The 19,682-nt window shown below is 43.3% G+C and overlaps 1 long non-coding RNA gene and 2 other non-coding genes across 3 annotated transcripts; 1 reads left to right on the top strand and 2 right to left on the bottom strand.

The window, feature by feature from the left end:
• Window positions 1–3,382: 3,382 nt before the first annotated feature.
• On the bottom strand, window positions 3,383–3,455 carry trnak-cuu (transfer RNA lysine (anticodon CUU)). The gene has a single exon. It is a non-coding gene; the product is annotated as a tRNA-Lys (tRNA).
• A 1-nt stretch (window position 3,456) lies between these two features.
• LOC137029934 (uncharacterized) lies at window positions 3,457–4,600 on the top strand. The gene is made up of 3 exons (XR_010896353.1): window positions 3,457–3,644; window positions 3,773–3,877; window positions 3,991–4,600. It is a non-coding gene; the product is annotated as an uncharacterized lncRNA (long non-coding RNA).
• A 613-nt stretch (window positions 4,601–5,213) lies between these two features.
• Window positions 5,214–5,287, bottom strand: trnan-guu (transfer RNA asparagine (anticodon GUU)). Its single transcript has one exon. It is a non-coding gene; the product is annotated as a tRNA-Asn (tRNA).
• Between the last annotated feature and the right edge of the window lie 14,395 nt (window positions 5,288–19,682).

Below are 19,682 nucleotides of genomic sequence, written 5' to 3'. Positions count from 1 at the left end.
AACAGAGAACAACAGGTCACCATGAGTCATTGTGCTTTATATCTTTCAAGGAACAAAAACCAAGGACATAAAATGTGATGAGAACTATGTGGAACTATTGCACAAATGTGGAAATGACAGGAAGTGAAAGACCTAATTTGCAGTCATGCATAAACAGTGACCTGAGAAGATTATCAGACATCTACAGTTTTACATCTTCGGGGGAAAAAGTTTAAATAATAGACCAATGCACACAAGGGACGCCTTTTGTTAAAATGTGTGCTAATTGAGTTTTTCCTCAGCACCGCCTAAATGTGAAGGAAATTAATTTGCTGTTTTAACCATTGAACATTAAAAAACAGGGATCTGTTTCTACACCTATTATGAAAATACAACAAAACACTTATTTCAAATGTAAAGTTTCAACACTATTTATACTCACAACTTACAGTGGCTGACTGTATTTTTAAAATCAATAAAAGCCAGTGTTATTGTATCATTGAAATACTACTGTAGTTTTTATCAATATTGAGAATATAGTCAACTTTTTTTTTTTTTACTTTTAGGTTTAATTTCAGTGAAAGGTGTGAATTCTGAAATCCACTGCTTCAATATATATATTTTAAGTTATTAATCAACATTTACCTTTCTAAATAATAAATTATTTGAATGACTTCTTCAGTGTATGTTAAAGCATTTATTTTCCTTTTCATCTTCAAACATGTATATTGTCTGTACCTCTCACTGAGAGAAAATAACAACTTATAAGTATGTTTTGAGAAACTTTCCTGTTTATAGTTGGAGCCTGGGCCACCTTCAACCTTGAAGAAGCTGTGAATAATGTGTATCTGTGTATGTGCGCTAGTGTTCTGGGTATAGGTCCTGTACTGGTATCAATGGACAGATGGCATTTGGCTGGAGACCTGAAGATGCCATGTCATGACCCCAAAAGGACATCCAGTACCTAAATCCAGGGTCCCCTCGTCAGCATCCTGACAAATGGAGATAGTTTCTAACTATCTGTCCATGTGTGGAAGATTCCTAATCTATTTTTCTTAGCCAATCAGACTCATTCAACCTGAAGTAATGACGTAGTTAGTAGACTCTGTTAGAGCGTGATTGTTGTGGAAATGTGAATGAACGTGGAGTGGCTTATACAAACTCCTAGTGAGACTTGAAGCTGGCTTCTGCTGATGAAACTGCAAACTATTCTTCAGTAAAATGTTCTTCAGTTTATTTTTTTAAACTCTGACTCCGGGTCTTTATTCATCATATCTGGTCTTTTGGGTCTTTAACTGTAAAATTCCCCTACATTAGTTTCGGTTTCAATTAACTATAACCCTAAACTGAACAAATAAGGTGTTTGCAGACTAACTATGCCCAGAAAAAAAAAAAGTAGGTCCATTTAAAATAATCTATTGCATCAAACTTAAAGTTAAAGCTGAATGCATGAAAATTGTATGAAATAGAATAAACCAAACCAAAGAAAAACACAAAACATTAATGAACAAGTACTTGACTTCAATATTATCTTGCCTTTTGATATCAGACACACATAGTAGGCTAAGTCACCAAACAGTAGTTTTAAATGTATTGCTCAAGGTCCAAGGCTCATGTCTGTTTTAAGGTTGTGCTGTTTCACTAAAGTCCTTCTAGAGCCTCTTTTCAAATAAAAACTACTTTGCAATGTTTGTCGGTTAGGGGTTAGCAGGGATACAATGACACATCTTTATGGTTACGAGCTGAAAACTACTGAGTTTGTATATGTAAGACTGAAAGGAGGGAAACTGGACATTGACAAGATTACAAAATTACCATAACATTACCACAACTACACTTTTACAATAGCATTACCATAACATTAGGAACACAAATACTGTAGGTATGCATACTAAATTGCTCTCCTTTTTTGATTTGTTTCTTCTTCATCATCATCCTGTTTATTCTATTTAGACACACCCTCTGCAGTGAGTGCATAACAAATCTATAAACACAAATAGCATAAGAACTTCTTACCAATACATTTTCTCCCTCTTTCTTTGCTCTACTTTTCCGCAGCTACGTTTCTGCTCTAGCTTTTGTACAACTCTGCTTTACTCTTGAAATTCTGGCATTGCTAACTTTAATACATAAAGAATTAATTAAATAAATTCCACACACAAAATACACATTGTAATAGTTTAATAAAAATTAAGTGTTCACTTCTGAATTTAAATGTCCTAAACTGTGTGGGAGAGGGAAGATTAAACAGCCTATGGCAGAACATTTTGTGTGAAACCAGGAATAAGTTGTGCTGTTAAATAAAAGCATTGCTTTTGGATTCACATTTTTAAGAGCCTTACAAAATCATGTAATTTAAAGGATTGGTTCACTTCAGAATTCAAATTTCCTGATAATTTACTCACCCCCATGTCATTCAAGATGTTCATGTCTTGCTTTCTTCAGTCAAAACAACGGGTTGAAGGTCCAAATGTAAGGTTCACTGCAGCTTCAAAGGGCTCTACACAATCTCAGACAAGGAATAAGGGTCTTTTCTAGTGAAACGATCAGTAATTTTCTAAAAAAAAAAAAAAAAAAATATATATATATATATATATATATATATATATATATACTTTTTAACCACAAATGCTTGTCTTGCACTGCTCTGCGATGCGCCACGCATTATGTAATCACGTTGGAAAGGTCATGCATGACATAGGCGGAAATACCACAGTATAAGGCGACAAAACTCCATCTCATTTTCTCCTCCAACTTCAATATCATCCAACATCATTGTTTTACCTTTTTTTTGTAAAGGGTGTTTGACTTAGTCTTTGCACGTTCACTTTGTAGACACTGGATTGGTACTTCCACCTGTGTCACATGTGACCTTTCCAACATGATTACGTAATGCATGGCGCATCGCAGAGCAGTGCAAGACGAGCATTTGTGGTTAAAAAGTATATATATATTTTCAGAAAATGACAGATTGTTTCGCTAGATAAGACCCTTATTCCTCGTCTGGGATCATGTAGAGGTCTTTGAACCTGCACTAAAACTGACATTTGGACCTTCAACCCATTGTACCATGGTGAAGTCCACTATATGGAGAAAATTCCTGGAATGTTTTCCTCAAAAATCTTAATTTCTTTTTGACTAAAGAAAGAAAGATATAAACATCTTGAATGACATGGGGGTGAGTAAATTATCAGGAAATTTGAATTCTGAAGTGAACCAATCTTTTAAATTACATGATTTTGTAAGGCTCTTAAAAAAGCGAATCCAAAAGTTAGGCTTTTATTTAACTTATTCCTGCTTTCACACAAAATGCTTTGCCATAGGCTGTTTTATCTTCCTTCTCCCACACAGTTTCTGATTATCCAGAGTCACTCTTTCTTAAGAATCATTAACCAAAACACATCGCCCAACGTGGGGCTCGAACCCACGACCCTGAGATTAAGAGTCTCATGCTCTACCGACTGAGCTAGCCGGGCTGAATGCTGCCAAACATGTTAGAAGTACAATAGAAGTGCAGCTAATCTACAGTCGTTAAAACGTTGTGTTAGACGATGTTTTGTTTTTTCAGAAAAAGCATACTCTTACATTACTAAATATCTTATAAAATATCTTAATTTGTGTTCTGAAGATTAACGAAGGTCTTACGGGTGTGGAACAGCATGAGGGTGAGTAATGACAGATTTCTCATTTTTGGGTGAACTAACTCTTTAATGTTGGTCAACAAAAAGACAACAAGGAATATGTATGTATGTATTTGTCTTTTGTCCCACTTCACAGTCTGTTTTTCTTTCAGGCTTTGGATAGCTCTGGTATGCCAGGCATGGACAGAGTCGACAGCCTGGAGGAGTATCTCGTGGAGCTTAGGAACCAGCCCTCTCTGGCCCCCACCAACCAGCAGGTCAGGAACATTCAACTTTCTCTACTTTCCCTCTTTGACCTGTCGTAGATTATCACTTGCTTTGTATGTTTTGTTTTCTCATTTGCTGTGTATCATATGCTCTTTCTGCTTAGGTGAGCAATATTGTTGCTCTTTGGCAGAACCTGCTGGACTATGATAAGCAGATGTTTGCTGCCAGATACCGGAGCAAGCTGGACACAGGGAGGTTCAGTTCCCCTTAGATGAGGCAGGAGTTCACTCCAGGGGTGGAGAGTGTGAAGAGGCACGCACTCAAATAGGAAATCTGTACTGTGTGATAGGAAAACTCTACTGTGGCGGCTGACCCTCTACTCCCTGCCCATGTGCGCCCCCTGTCTGCACCTCCCCCAGTCAGGTCTGGCTCACCAATAACCTGCCCAGTAGCACCGTGGGCCAGGCACAGGTGAAGAGGAACATCCCTTCAGCCCCAGTACAAGGGTGTTGTATACTGCCCCTCTATAGAGACAGTTACAAAGGAACAGTGGTTGAAATAAAAAAAGGAAATAAAAAAACTCTTATGTGTATAGATCATTTCTTTTTCTTTTTTTGCACTTGCAAAGACTTAATGAGACCCATGGACACTGGAGAGTTTTATTTATGTGTATAGTTCTGTGTTATTCTGTTCTTTTGCACTTGCAAAGAACGCACAAGAGCCATGGACATTTTAAACTTTAATTTATGTGTATTGTTCTGTTTTCTGTTCTGTTGCACATGCAAAATAATGACTAAAAGAATTCAAATGTAGATGAATCAAGGAATTAATGAATGATTGGCTATGGCTGATTGACAATAAAAGTTTGGTCATGATTAAATAACCCTCTCTTTGTGTGTTTTGCTTTGCTAAATTATCATTCAAAACTTCTAGGCACTTGTGAAAAATGTTGTAATGTCAGTATGCTTTAAAAAAATGGATTGCCTATTATTATAATTTTTAGAAAACAACTGGAGCAGAAATATTTAAAACTAAAAGTGCACAAACTCAGAACTGTAAATATCAATAATCAGTAATATATAATTAATACAACGTTCATTTATATTTCAAAATGGCATAGCAGAAATAATTTCAATAATATGGACACCATTTATATGTTTTTTATTTATAAAACACACTAATTTACTTAATTAAGTAAAAACATACATTTCTGGCAACTGTAGGATTCGAACCGGCAACCTTGTGTTCAACCTTTCTACCATTTAAATGTGGAAAAGAAACAGAAAATTGTTTTTTTTTAATAATTTATTGCATTGGAGGAGAAAGACATAAATCCCTTCTTTCTCTTTTCTTTTCCCCAACCAGCACAACTTCAAAAGTTGCTTTCGTCCCTGGGTGGGCTCGAACCACCAACCTTTCGGTTAACAGCCGAACGCGCTAACCGATTGCGCCACAGAGACGAGGATGTCACCACTCTCAAAACCGAAGCAGTTCATGAGAAGGTAAGCATAACAAAGGACAATTGATAACAGAAAGTGTTAGTAAAACAGATGTGACCATAGCCCTATTATGATTATTATCAAAAAAAAAAAGGCTACATTAAATTTATTTAGCATGTTTTCATGTTCAACCATTTAGGATGGCTGTGTATAATGACCACTAGATGGCAGTACAGACTAAGTAATGGCAGTCTTCATCCACTTCAAAGCATATTACAAATCAAAGGTTATTTTAAAGTAATATTTGAATGAAAAGGTTTTTTTTCAGGTCTAGTCTATAGGCTTCTAATTTGTCAGTAATCAATAGGCATAGAATGTCAGAACAGATTTCAAATTTCCACACAATAGCATTGATCAAATTATACATGTGATTACACAATACATGTATTGTGTTGTGCACAACAAGTTGTCTCTATAACACTGTTGTGTTAAGACAGATTCAAGTGCTTTTAGCACGGTTTGAGTCTCTTGATACTTTTCGTCAGTTCATGTTATCAACGCTATAGGTAAGCCATGTTAAAGGGTTAGTTCACCCAAAAATGAACATTCTGTCATTTATTACTCACCCTCATGCCGTTCCACACCTGTAAGTCCTTCGTTCATCTTAAGATATTTTTGTTGAAATCCAATGGCTCAGTGAGGCCTGCATAGGGAGCGATGACATTTCCTCTCTCAAGATCCATTAATTTACTAAAAACATAAATGTACTAAAAACATATTTAAATCAGTTCATGTGAGTACAGTGGTTCAATTAAACATTATAAAGCGACGAGAATATTTTTGGTGTGCCAAAAAAATAAAATAAATAAAAATAACGACTTATATAGTGATGGCCGATTTCAAAACAATGCTTCAGGAAGCTTTGGAGTGTTATGAATCAGTGTATCGAATCATGATTCGGATCACTTGTCAAACCGGCAAACTGCTGAAATCACGTGACTTTGGCGCTCCGAACCGCTGATTTGATGCGCTGATTCATAACGCTCCAAAGCTTCCTGAAGCAGTGTTTTGAAATTGGCCATCACTATATAAGTCATTATTTTGTTTTTTTTTGGCGCACAAAAATATTCTCGTTGCTTTATACTATTAATATTGAACCATTCTACTCACATAAACTGATTTAAATATGTTTTTATAGTACCTTTATGGATCTTGAGAGAGGAAATGTCATTGCTCCCTATGCAGGCCTCGCTGAGCCATCGGATTTCAACTAAAATATCTCAATTTGTGTTCTGAAGATGAACGAAGGTCTTACGGGTGTGGAACGGCATGAGGGTGAGTAATTAATGACAGAATTTTCATTTTTGGGTGAACTAACCCTTTAACGATAGGTCGCAATGTAAAATATCTTTGTTGATATCACACTAAAATTCAGTTTTGAGATATTTTGTGTTTTAAACTGTTAAAGACCTAAATGCAGAGTAATATGGAGAGTTAAAATGTTTTGTTCTTTCTTTTAAATGTGATTAATGTGTGGTGGCTAATACAAAGCTATCTATTATAATATAAGCAGCGAGAGTTTGCTATTGAATTACATGTGCACTGAAATGTACTTTGATAGTTTAAAACTTAAGTTGAGTTCATGTTATCAATGCTATAGATGCCGTATTAATATATGAGCATAGAGAAAATGACAACAAACTCCCAAGCACAAGGGAGAAATGCGAAAGAATATTTAATAGGGCTAATAATAGGCTACTTTGATTATGTTTACGAGCACTGCAGTTAAAATCAGTCTTTTGTCTATATTAGATGTCATGATCACCAGTTGGAGTGCCCTATTTAGCCGCCAGAGGGCACTCCACCCCTGACCATTGCCTCACCACTTCGGACTTCATTTTCCATAACCCACTTCCCGGACTCATTATCACTTCATTGCACCCAACTGTCTTGTATTATGTTATTAGTGTCTGTCTATTTATACCTGGTTTGTTTCTGCTTTTGTTATCAAGCTTACATTTATGGTCACTGGCTTCTGTTTGTGTTTTCTTTGTTTTATGTGGACTGTTCTGTGGATTTTGACCCTTGCCTGGCTGTGACTACGATTATGGATTACCCAATTAAAACTGCATTTGGATCTAACCCTCTTGTCTCTGTGCCATCCGTGACATTAGAATAATCGTGTCGTCGCATTCAGATAGGCTACACCTCTGTATCAATGTCCAGTTTGCACATATAATTCATTTGAAGAAGACTAGATGAAATATGTGTGCATAACTACACTGTGCTGGTTAATGTTTGGTGCAGGAGAATGTGTGAAATAACACAGATACTTTAATCTGTATGAGCTATGTGCCACGTGGCTAGTGTTGTTAAAAACTACACAAAGCTCCGCGCTGAACCCGATCATATGCGTGCTCCACGTGTATAGCATAACAGTCGTATTTTTCATATGTTCGTATTCAAACTCCAGTTCTGACTGCATCACGAGCAAAATACAAACAACACGTGCTGCTGTGCTGGGGAAAACATAGCTTTCGGCTCACGTGTTTGAACGCAGCTAGAGCAGGCAGAGGTGAATGAGCCGCACTTTTGTAGCACGGCCACCGTTATGGGGTGAAAATACTAACTGGACCATAGAATCCTTCACATCTTACGCACCCAAAATTGGTGAATTTCACTGTCAAATCAGAAGCACAATAGAACAGTTTTTTTTTAATTAAATCACCAGTAAATTGTATGGCTCCTACAGTAAATGTTGTATTGTCTTATACAGGACAGTCCAAAAGTTTGGAACCACTAAGATTTTTGATGTTTTTAACATTATCTTAAGAAGTACTAAAGATGAATTTTATTAAAAAAATATATATATACTATGGAAGTACAAAATTAAGAACAATCTATTAAGTACAAAATTAGTGTGCTAAAATAGAGCACTTTATGCTTTATAGTTATACACATTATGGAAGTGTACTTTTTGGGTTGCTATACGTTTTTGACGTGTTTTTGACTATATTGCAAGTAACGTTAGCGTACAGCAGTCTGTTTACCCTAAATCCTACCTTATCTGCTGATATTTCAGTCATGTAGGCTAATTCAGGCTAGCTAACGCTTGTAACCAATTATCACGAAGCAATGACATTTTAAAATATGGGGGTTGTATGCTACGTTCACAACTGTTTAATACAAAAACAAAACAAAACAAAACAAAAAAAACACCGGAGCAAGTAGCGCGAATTGCATGAAAATGACTTGAGCTAACGTTAGCTGTATTTTCTGTTTTTTTCTTACCTCTATAGCACTGTCCTCTGCTGAAGCAGCCGAATTTAAACCCAAGAGTTCGGTTAATTTTAGGCATTTGGCAGCGTCGGACGAGCCTCTTTTCTTTTCTGCAGCGCCTTTTGTTTTTCTTTTTTCCTAACTTTTACTGACAATTTGCTCGTGTTGCGCTCTCTCTTTGATGACGTGCTTGATTTTGATTGACAGGCGATCTAACCAATCAACGCCGTATCCAGAGTTGCGACAACTCCATAGACTCCAATGGAACGGTTTTTTACTACAGCAGAACAGACCGTTTGTGATGTACTTTTAAAAGGTAAGCCGTTTAAATTATAAGATTATATATTATCAGTACATCTGAATCAAATTAACTTGTGTATAAAAGCATGCTAGCTCATATTGCTCACTAAATAAATAGTTTCAGGGGATGTTATCAGATAGTAGATTAGATAATAGATTAAAATAGCTTATTTATTGTAAAAACTATTAATGCAGTTTTATCCATCGTTGTGTAATTAGAGAAAAAGGCTTCTAAACGGGGTTTAATATAACTTTGGGGTTTGTGGTGGGTAAAATGAGAACATCCTTATTAAATGTACAACCCAGTTGAAATACTACAGTAACTATATAGTAAATATATAATATAGTGTTTTTGAACCATATACTGTAGCAAATTGTAGTATAATGTATTTATTATAGTATTTGCAACAATTTGTTAATGAATGCTAAGGCATACTGCATAGTGAACTGATAAACTATAATAAATACTGTATACTTTAGGTTTTACTACACTAAACTCTAGTGTATACTGTAGTATAATATACCCTATAGTTGTAGAAAACTTAGTACAGTAGGTTATTGAGTAATTTGTTTATATTACTATAGTTGTTATATTATTACAGCAACTATAGAATTACCACAACAAATTGATTCAAGTACTTTACTGTAGTATGGTTCAAAAACACTATAGTATTTACTATAAATTACTACAGTATTTTTTCACTTGGGAATAAAGAAAAAAATCCTTATTTTAGAATTTATATTTGAGAATGTATTTCTGCATTGTGATTCTGTTGACTGTCTATTATGTGTCAGCTCAGCTGATTTTTGTATTGATGGGGAGAGGGAAGTTTATTAGTGAGATTAAAAAAAACAATGCTTAAAAAAAAACATATTAGTAGGCTAAATGGGAAATCATACTAAATACCAAAACTGTATATTATATACTATTACTGTATTTAATTTCTCCTGTTTTTGTCTCCTTTTATCTCGCTTTCAATACAAGCACGAAGGGGATTCATATCCTGAAGACTCCATTCAATGATGCTTTACCCTCACCGCCAGTCTCTGCTCCTTGGATTTTGCAAGCTTTTCCTTGCTCCTTATTTTTAATAAACCTTTAATAAACATAAAAGTTCCCAGTGTTGGTTTTTGTGAAAAAGGGCAGATACACCTATCTATGATTAACACACAACTTAGCACAAAATCTTTAGTTCTATTTAGATCACTCCTGCTGACTAGAACATATTTTCTCTTTTCCACATCAGCAAAACATGCATTCATACTGCTTTCTCTGAACAACTGGATCATCCTCATGCAGCACTGCAAACCATAGCGGAGACTACAAGAACATGTAGGAAGCTGCAATGAAACTAATTTTGACCTTCAACTGTTTGGTGCCCATTGAAGTCTACTATAAGGAGATTAATCCTGGAATGTTTTCATCAAAAATCTTAATTTCTTTTTGACTGAAGAAAGAAAGACACTGGCATCTTGGATGACATGGGGGTGAGTAAATTATCAGGAAATAATATATAGTGCTTTGGACATTTAAATTATTAGGGGTTTAAGCACGTAGTGCTGTAATTCTAAGGATTTTTATTATTTTTCTAATGCCTTAAAACTGATCGGGCAGCCCAATCCGTAAGGCCGAGAGACTTGAAACTTTGTCAGATGGTAGTAGTCTCGCTCGCTACTCAGATACCTGGACTCGTCCAAATCGGCCTGACGGTGGCGCTACAGCGATCGAAAACGTGAAATTGCTCATAAGTCCTAGACCGTGTGTCCTAGAGTCTCTTATACCATTTGAGTCCTTGGTTTAAGACGGACAAAACCTATATCCGATTTAATTTCCGCCAGGAAAAATATTCCGCCATTTTTTAATTCTCTGCGTCTGAATATCAATAATTCTATTTAAAAAAAAAGTTAAAATTTTCATTCACGGTCACTAAGGGGCGTCAAAACCCACTTTTACTAAAATGACTTTCACTCGAGAAAGAAATTAGATATCTTTACCAAACTCGGTTCACGTGTGTATGGGCTCAATTTTTGGTCAAAAAATTGCGTCAATTGGACACTATGTGGAGCTATAACTCAAACAAACAAACAAACAAAAAACATGAAAACAGCTGTAACTACGCAACCGTTAGTCCGATCGACTTGAAATTTGGCATGCAGTGTCTTGGCCCAAGGGGGCATGAAGGTCTATGAGGACATTGGCGTATCTCAAAAAAAATGGCCGCAATCGGACAATTAATTTTGAGCACCTATTAGACAAGGTTAACGGAGGCTGATCGGAATGAAACTCGGTGGGCATGTTTGACTCATTGTAACGAAGCGGGAGTCATGGTAAGATCCAAATGCAAGCTTTATTAAGAATGTCGTACAGGCAGGGTCAATCAGGAGCAGACGAGAACAGCAAGGGACAGGCAGGATCGTAATCAGGATGCAGGCAATGGTCAGGACAGGCAGATATCATTCACAGAACAGTATAACAGGCAAGGGTCAGGACAGGCAGCAACGGGTCAAAAACAGGAACAGGCAAGATCAATCACAGGCAGACAGAAAACAAGGAAACGCTCAGAATTGTCACAAGGAATCAAGACTTCGCAAACTGGTGGTGTGAGTGTGAGTCCTTTATAGTCCTGTTAATGTACTGCAGCTGGGTGTGGTGATTAGTGAGGAGTGTGTGCATGGCTGTATGTGGCGACAGGTGATTGGTGTGGAGTAACCATGTGACTGGCAGGGAGGATTGTGGGTAATGTAGTCCGGGAACTGACAGGAACAGACGGTGATCGTGACATAATGTCCCCCTCCCGGAAGGCGCGTCCTCGCGCCGTAGATGGCACAACTGGGGAGGGGGGGTGGGTGCCCTGGAGACCTACAGGCAGGAGATACTGGATGTGCAGGCGGGTATGGAGGTCTCCAGGGCAGGTCCAGGAACTCAAGCAGCCACGGCGGGCCAGGAGCCTCGGGCGGCCACGGCGGGTCAGGAAGCCATGGCGGGTCAGATGGCCTGGGCAGCCACGGTAGGTCGGGTGGTTCAGGCAACCACAGCAGGTCGGGTGGCTCGGGCGGCCACGGTAGATCGGGTGGCTCGGGCGGCCACGGCAGGTCGGGTGGCTCGGGCGGCCACGGCAGGTCGGGTGACCTGGGCGGCCACGGCAGGTCGGGTGACCTGGGCGTCCACGGCAGGTCGGGTGACCTGGGCGTCCACGGCAGGTCGGGTGACCTGGGCGTCCACGGCAGGTCGGGTGACCTGGGCGTCCACGGCAGGTCGGGTGACCTGGGCGTCCACGGCAGGTCGGGTGACCTGGGCGTCCACGGCAGGTCGGGTGACCTGGGCGTCCACGGCAGGTCGGGTGACCTGGGCGTCCACGGCAGGTCGGGTGACCTGGGCGTCCACGGCAGGTCGGGTGACCTGGGCGTCCACGGCAGGTCGGGTGACCTGGGCGTCCACGGCAGGTCGGGTGACCTGGGCGTCCACGGCAGGTCGGGTGACCTGGGCGTCCACGGCAGGTCGGGTGACCTGGGCGTCCACGGCAGGTCGGGTGACCTGGGCGTCCACGGCAGGTCGGGTGACCTGGGCGTCCACGGCAGGTCGGGTGACCTGGGCGTCCACGGCAGGTCGGGTGACCTGGGCGTCCACGGCAGGTCGGGTGACCTGGGCGTCCACGGCAGGTCGGGTGACCTGGGCGTCCACGGCAGGTCGGGTGACCTGGGCGTCCACGGCAGGTCGGGTGACCTGGGCGGCCACGGCAGGTCGGGTGACCTGGGTAACCACGGCAGGTCGGGTGGCCTGGGCAACCACGGCAGGTCGGGTGGCCTGGGCAACCACGGCAGGTCAGGTGGCCTGGGCAACCACGGCAGGTCAGGTGGCCTGGGCAACCACGGCAGGTCAGGTGGCCTGGGCAACCACGGCAGGTCAGGTGGCTTGGGCAACCACGGCAGGTCAGGTGGCTTGGGCAACCACGGCAGGTCAGGTGGCTTGGGCAACCACGGCAGGTCAGGTGGCTTGGGCAACCACGGCAGGTCAGGTGGCTTGGGCAACCACGGCAGGTCAGGTGGCTTGGGCAACCACGGCAGGTCAGGTGGCTTGGGCAGCCGCGGCAATGAGTCCATAAATGGCCCTGACAGCAGTGGCTGGGCAGGGTCCCCACCCACCAGCTCCCCACCCACCAGCTCCCCACCCACCAGCTCCCCACCCACCAGCTCCCCACCCCTAGGTATACTGCCCCCCCCCAAAAAGTTCTTGGGGATTTCAGCGGAGCCCGTCGCAGGTTCGTGTGCAAGGAGTTCGGGTGGCGCTGGCAGGGCCAGGCGTGTGGGTGAAGCCGGCAGGGCAAGACGCCTGAATGGCGCTGGCAGCGCAAGGAGTTTGAGCGGTGCCGGCAGGGCTGGAAGCTCGGGTGGCGCCGGCAGGGCTGGAAGCTCGGGTGGCGCCGGCAGGGCTGGAAGCTCGGGTGGCGCCGGCAGGGCTGGGAGCTCGGGTGGCGCCGGCAGGGCTGGGAGCTCGGGTGGCGCCGGCAGGGCTGGGAGCTCGGGTGGCGCCGGCAGGGCGGGGAGCTCGGGTGGCGCCGGCAGGGCGGGGAGCTCGGGTGGCTCCGGCAGGGCGGGGAGCTCGGGTGGCGCCGGCAGGGCGGGGAGCTCGGGTGGCGCCGGCAGGGCGGGGAGCTCGGGTGGCGCCGGCAGGGCGGGGAGCTCGGGTGGCGCCGGCAGGGCGAGGAGCTCGGGTGGCGCCGGCAGGGCGAGGAGCTCGGGTGGCGCCGGCAGGGCGAGGAGCACAGGTGGCGCCGGCAGGGCGAGGAGCTCAGTAGGCGCCGGCAGGGCAAGACGCTTAGGCGGTGCTGGTAGAGCATGACGCTTGGGCAGAGCAGGAGAAACCTCTGGAGTGGTCTCCAGGCCCACAGCGACTTCTTGAATGGCGTTAGCGTCTTGAGGAGAGGAGGACGCCTTCTTCCTCCTCCTCCTCCTCCTCTTCCTCCGAGAGTGAGGCGATGGTTCACCGACTGGAGCGGTCTCTGGAGCAAACTCACTGGCTGAAGCGGGTTCTGGAGCGGACTCAATGGCTGGAACGCCCCCTACCTCCGTGAGCACCGAAGGGGCGGCCATCTTGCCCGTAGGCACTGGCAAAGCAGTCATCTTGTCCATCGCGTCCAGGGCGCTTGAGAGCGTTGCAACAGGCGAGCTTGAGAGCGTTGCAACAGGCAGGCTTGAGAGCGTTGCAACAGGCAGGCTTGAGAGCGTTGCAACAGGCAGGCTTGAGAGCGTTGCAACAGGCAGGCTTGAGAGCGTTGCAACAGGCAGGCTTGAGAGCGTTGCAACAGGCAGGCTTGAGAGCGTTGCAACAGGCAGGCTTGAGAGCGAAGCGTCCGGCAGGCTTGAGAGCGAAGCGTCCGACAGGCTTGAGAGCGAAGCGTCAGGCTGGCTTGAGAGCGAAGCGGCCGGCGGGCTTGAGAGCGAAGCGGCCGGCGGGCTTGAGAGCGAAGCGTCCGGCGAGGACTTGGGGATGCCAGCTGCTCGGACCGTAGTCAGTGGAGGATCAGCCACACTGGAACGCAACCCTCTCCGCTCCCGGACTGATCTACAGACGTGACGTTGCTCTGGGCGATCAGCGAAGGCGTGACGTTGCTCTGGGCGATCAGCGAAGGCGTGACGTTGCTCTGGGCGATCAGCGAAGGCGTGACGTTGCTCTGGGCGATCAGCGAAGGCGTGACGTTGCTCTGGGCGATCAGCGAAGGCGTGACGTTGCTCTGGGCAATCAGCGAAGGCGTGACGTTGCTCTGGGCAATCAGCGAAGGCGTGACGTTGCTCTGGGCGATCAGCGAAGGCGTGACGTTGCTCTGGGCGATCAGCGAAGGCGTGACGTTGCTCTGGGCGATCAGCGAAGGCGTGACGTTGCTCTGGGCGATCAGCGAAGGCGTGACGTTGCTCTGGGCGATCAGCGAAGGCGTGACGTTGCTCTGGGCGATCAGCGAAGGCGTGACGTTGCTCTGGGCGATCAGCGAAGGCGTGACGTTGCTCTGGGCGATCAGCGAAGGCGTGACGTTGCTCTGGGCGATCAGCGAAGGCGTGACGTTGCTCTGGGCGATCAGCGAAGGCGTGACGTTGCTCTGGGCGATCAGCGAAGGCGTGACGTTGCTCTGGGCGTTCAGCGAAGGCGTGACGTTGCTCTGGGCGTTCAGCGAAGGCGTGGCGTTGCTCTGGGCGTTCAGCGAAGGCGTGGCGTTGCTCTGGGCGTTCAGCGGAGACGTGACGTTGCTCTGGGCGATCAGCGGAGACGTGACGTGACTCTGGGCGATCAGCGGAGACGTGACGTGACTCTGGGCGATCAGCGGAGACGTGACGTGACTCTGGGCGATCAGCGGAGACGTGACGTGACTCTGGGCGATCAGCGGAGACGTGACGTGACTCTGGGCGATCAGCGGAGACGTGACGTGACTCTGGGCGATCAGCGGAGACGTGACGTGACTCTGGGCGATCAGCGGAGACGTGACGTGACTCTGGGCGATCAGCGGAGACGTGACGTGACTCTGGGCGATCAGCGGAGACGTGACGTGACTCTGGGCGATCAGCGGAGACGTGAACTGTTGCTGTTGTGATGGTAGCCGCCATCTTGTGCGTGTTACCTGGCGCGGCGGCCATTACGGGACTCACCATGGTGTCGCATTCCTCCGCGACACCCACAGTAAATGGAGAGCCAACAGTCAACAATGCATAGTCCATAAAGCTGCTAAGTGATGAACGCGGTCCCTCTCGACTTAATTTATTCTGGAGAGGTTGGTTGACGCCATCACAAAAAAAGTCAATCAGTGCACAGTCCGGAAGATCAGAGAGGTAAGCAATGTTTAGATACTCCTGCACATATTCCTCCAACGATCGCGTGCCTTGCGAACTCCACAATAGCAATAGATTAATGTCCATACCGTAATGAGATCCTCCGGGAAAGCTGCTGGATCTTGGTGGCGGCGAAGTCTTCTGTAACGAAGCGGGAGTCATGGTAAGATCCAAATGCAAGCTTTATTAAGAATGTCGTACAGGCAGGGTCAATCAGGAGCAGACGAGAACAGCAAGGGACAGGCAGGATCGTAATCAGGATGCAGGCAATGGTCAGGACAGGCAGATATCATTCACAGAACAGTATAACAGGCAAGGGTCAGGACAGGCAGCAACGGGTCAAAAACAGGAACAGGCAAGATCAATCACAGGCAGACAGAAAACAAGGAAACGCTCAGAATTGTCACAAGGAATCAAGACTTCGCAAACTGGTGGTGTGAGTGTGAGTCCTTTATAGTCCTGTTAATGTACTGCAGCTGGGTGTGGTGATTAGTGAGGAGTGTGTGCATGGCTGTATGTGGCGACAGGTGATTGGTGTGGAGTAACCATGTGACTGGCAGGGAGGATTGTGGGTAATGTAGTCCGGGAACTGACAGGAACAGACGGTGATCGTGACACTCATGGTCCTAGAGGTCTGTACGAATTTTTAAAGGAATTGGCCTCTAGTTGGAGCTAATGAGTTTTACGCATCTGTAATCACATGGTGTTTTAACAGATTTGATAGATCTCCTTATTCTGAACAACTTTGCCTCAATACCCAATGCTGTCAATCAAATTGTTCATAAATTATTTGCAAATATGTCCAAAACCTACTTTTGCGAACCAGTCCTAGGTTTTTCACCCCGATTGGAACGAAACCAATGCAGGAAAATTCTCTGGACTCTCTAGATCAGTGTTTCTCAACTCCAGTCCTCGGGACCCACTGCTCTGCACATTTTGTATGTATCCCTTATTTAACACACCTGGTTTAGATCATCAGCTCGTTAGGAGAGACTGCATGAACTGAACTGAGTGTGTCAGATAAGAGAGACATACAAAATGTGCAGAGCAGTGGGTCCCGAGGACTGGAGTTGAGAACCACTGCTCTAGATCAATAATTACAAAAAAAAAAAAAAGTTTACCCGTTGGGTCGCTATAACAGGGTCATTTAGAAAGTGGGCGTGGCTAAATATACCCTAAAGCCTAAATGAAAACTCAGAACTTCACAAAATTAAGTGTGCACATGCAGCATATGACTATGAGGAGTTAATTCTTCCCATTTTATTAGTCCTGGCCCGAAGACATCTACATGGCAAAATTCAGTTACAGTCAAAGCGTGGAAGCAGGAAGTGTGCCACTTTGAAATGACTTTGCCATAATTCTCCTGTATTTATGTATTTACTAGCTTACATGCGTGTCGCCCACTGTTCACTATTTTCCTAAGGCCAACGGGTGGCAGTAAGCCCGGGTGCGAGAGCACTTTCATCACTGCTTGCAGCTTTTTCAGTGTTTATAATGCTAATACTTGAACTTAAAAGAATTTTAACCCAAACTTACTTGGTTTCTAGAGAGCAAAGGATTTGTGATAAAAAAAGTGGAAGACTTAAACAAAGTCTGTAAAATAAACTGTTAAAAGGATTTGATGATCACTAGTGATTGTATGTTATTCTGTGTTGTCATCATTCAGGTTGGATTTCAGCTTTAATGTATGCTTTTAAACAAAGCAGCTTATATTGCCATAGCGACCGCAAGAAGCTAGTAGACTACCGAGTCGCTTTCACCCCAAAATGGCGGAAGTGTAGGGCTGCTGCTGTTGCAATGGAACGCTCTATTGGCTTCCACTTCTTTTCAACATAAGTTCTTTGACCAAAACAAACACTCCCCTATACCCAAAAGGATCACACCTATATCTTGATAGCTCCGCACCCAAATTCACAAACAAACTATGCAGCACAGCCACCAATTTGTCATTACAATAAAATTGCTGAGGTAACAGTGTATTATTATAACAGTATTATTATAACCCATAATAATAATATTACAATGACTGAGCTTAATATTTGATGTAGTTTATTATTGTAAACAGAACTTGTTCCTGATGCATATTTCAGTCATGATTTAGGAATCAAGTGCACCGTGCTTCCTCCTCGTAGACCATACTCGTGCACTCTCTTGTTCACATCCAGACATTGTCCTGAAAGTAGACAATGTTAGCAATTACTGATTTGCAAACTAAAGTTTTTAAGATTATGCTTCATGTGAATACATTTCATGAATCATTACAAGGTCTGCATCAGATCAACCTCAAGAACAATTTATACATGCTTGATTACCTTCAAAAATCAGAGACATTTTCTCTGGTTTCTTCCCTGCACTTTCACAGGCCTCCTTCAGTAAAACGGAGATGCTTTCCATTGGGAACATGTCCACTTCCATGATCTTTCCTGCACATCTTACATAGAGGTAGATCTTGTCCACTTCTGCAGTTTGATCAGGGTCAGTGAGGTAGTTTGGGTAATACTGTGACGGGATCTGTGGATGAACTGAATGACAGAGTAAAACAATGATTTGATATAATTGACCTCAGTTCAACAGGTTTGAAGGCTTCTAAAAAAGTCAACAAGACATGCCATTTGTAATGCGTAATGGGACATATTCCTATAAGTGAAACCAGTGAGGCCATAGGCGGAGTGTGTGTAAGGCTGAGGAAGGCTTCCCCTGGCAATGAGTCAAAAATGTAATTGTTAACATTTAAACTACATCTAGTAATGAAGTGAAAATTAAAATTAAATGAAAAGTGTTGATTGCGGCATTTCATGTTGCGTTTTACAGCGTTGCGCCCTAACGAATCACACACGATTCTGTTGAGTTTACAATTGCAATGGCCAATCAGAGGCGTTCAGATTAGTCATCTCTGAAACACCGGAGTTTTGTTCAGTGCGTGAGCTCTCGGTCTCCTCATAAACAGATTTGGTGATTGAAACTAAACAGGTTTTCTATTTATAACGTATTTTTGAGCAAAAATCACAAAAGTAAGCCCATAGGACAATCTGAAAGGTAGGATGAAATGTCAGTACACCGGCTTGATTTTATCTATTGGGAAATTCATAATGCAGACAGACCTGAATGTGAGTTTACGGTGGGTTGTGCAGGATCGCTCCCCTCCTGGAACTCCGACACCAACGTTTGAGCAGCTTTTGTGACTGGGATATCATCTGAAAAGAGAAAGATAAACCTATTTTATTTGGAATAACTGATGAACTGAGCACATAAATGTACCATGAATGTGTTTTAAGAAAGGAAATAGTCAATTATAATTTCATGTCAAGTTTAGTATTGCAGTTTCAGGATCTAAATTACTGAGATGGCTGTGTTAAATTCATGGTTTCATGCCACACATACTGCATGCAGACACTATTAATTTAATCAACAACAACTGTGTAGAGCAAAATTTTAATTAAAACATGCACAGGAACAACTCATATGAATTCAATTAGTTTCTAGAATTTAAGCAAAAAAAAAAAAAAAAAAAAAAAAAAACTTAGTTTAAATTTAGTCCATTGTATCCAAACATTAGTGTCATGTACAAACAACATATTATGAACACAATGAGTTGTTATGTGTGGACTATATTATCTGGATGTGCACCGTACGTTTGTCTGAACTCTCTGATGGCGTCGTCTGATCCTGATCCGCTGTTGAAGTGATTTCAGGTGTTGAACTGCTGCTTATCCACCACCAGAAGTTTGGGATCCTCTCCAACTTCAAGGCATATTACAAATCAAAGGTTATTTTAAAGTAATATTTGAATGAAAGCTTTTTTCTTCAGGTCTAGTCTAGGCTTCTAATTTTTCAGTAATCAATAGTCACAGAATGTCAGAACAGATTTCAGATTTCCACACAATAGCATTGATCAAATTATACACACACCCACAACTTGTGCTTCATTCTTTTTTTAAATAATGTTTACAGTGTAAGAACTTTGACTGGTATGCAACTGATATACAATTTGCCAATAAGAACTGAAGAATGTTTTTAAACA

Source organism: Chanodichthys erythropterus, chromosome 11 (genome assembly GCF_024489055.1).
Source record: "Chanodichthys erythropterus isolate Z2021 chromosome 11, ASM2448905v1, whole genome shotgun sequence".
Lineage (NCBI taxonomy): Eukaryota > Metazoa > Chordata > Actinopteri > Cypriniformes > Xenocyprididae > Chanodichthys > Chanodichthys erythropterus.
Note: the sequence above shows the minus strand (reverse complement) of the source record. Positions and strands in the feature narration are given on the sequence as shown.